Below are 1,234 nucleotides of genomic sequence, written 5' to 3'. Positions count from 1 at the left end.
GATGAGGCTTTCTACTCCCGTAAGGATTTACACCCTCGGAAACCCTGTACAGGGTCGCTATGGGTCGGACCCGACTCGATGGCACTTAACAACAACAATATATATATATATATATCCCACAGATATACAAGAGCTTGAAACAGGATGGATATTGGTACATGAATATTTTCCTTTCCTGCAAACACAACGGTAAATGTGGTGGAGCATACAGCCAGGAAAATGATGAAAGCTTCTTATATATATCAAACATCTTGAGGCAGTGAGTAGCTAAGCCTTGTAGCTCAGGATCATAGTCTTAGTGGGCACCATGGTTAATTGGCATAGCATAGTCCACAAAGACAATGTCCTACATCCTAGTTTGGTGAGTAGCAGATGGGATACTAAAATCTCATGAGCAGACATCTAAGGAACAGCTACTGATCTCTCCATGTGCAAAAGAAAGAAGAGTGATGAGAATTGAAGATGCTTGGAATCAATTAGTCCAATGGACTAATAGAATATGTGAACATCAGTTTCTATGCCTATGAGACCAGAAGAACTAGCTGGTGTCCATTTACTACTACTAACTGCTCTGAAAGGGACCACATTAGAAGGTCCGAAATAGAGCAACAGAATGTGTGGAACAAAACTCAAAATTGTTAAATAATAATAATAAAACAAAAGACCAAGCATATTGGTCAGAAATAGATTAGAGGAACATAAGACTATGACCCTCAATCACCTTTCAGATCTGAAAAGGAGCTCACCCTCATGGCCTAAGTTTCAGCCAAGAAGTAGACAGATTTATGGGGGAACAACACTAGTAAGATATGCTCACTATCAATAATGGAACAATCAGCCATTCAAAATCAAAGGACATGTACCTAAGGACAAAGGTGAGAAGGAATGGGAAGTGGGTGGAATGGCAATAGGAACCACAGGATAACTATTATGCCATGGAGGGGACTGCAATCATTGAGGTGAAACAAAGTGCATTGTTAGTTGACTGTAAAACTGATGATCTTATCTACAACTCTTCACTCAATTCACAATAAAAAGTTGGGGTTTTTTGTTTTTGTTTTGTTATTTTTTTTAAAAAGAATTTGTTAATAGAGATATAATTGTGCTCAAGTCCAGGCCAGGAGGAAAATGTGAACTAAAGCCCAAGATAGCCCTCCCCCCTTTTTTTTTCTATTTGACTTTCTAAAATATGGCAGAGACCCTATGTAGAAACTTTTCATATTTAATATTTTCA

Source organism: Chrysochloris asiatica, unplaced genomic scaffold, assembly GCF_000296735.1.
Source record: "Chrysochloris asiatica unplaced genomic scaffold, ChrAsi1.0 scaffold00229, whole genome shotgun sequence".
In the NCBI taxonomy this organism is placed as follows: domain Eukaryota; kingdom Metazoa; phylum Chordata; class Mammalia; order Afrosoricida; family Chrysochloridae; genus Chrysochloris; species Chrysochloris asiatica.
This window is presented reverse-complemented; position numbering follows the sequence as displayed.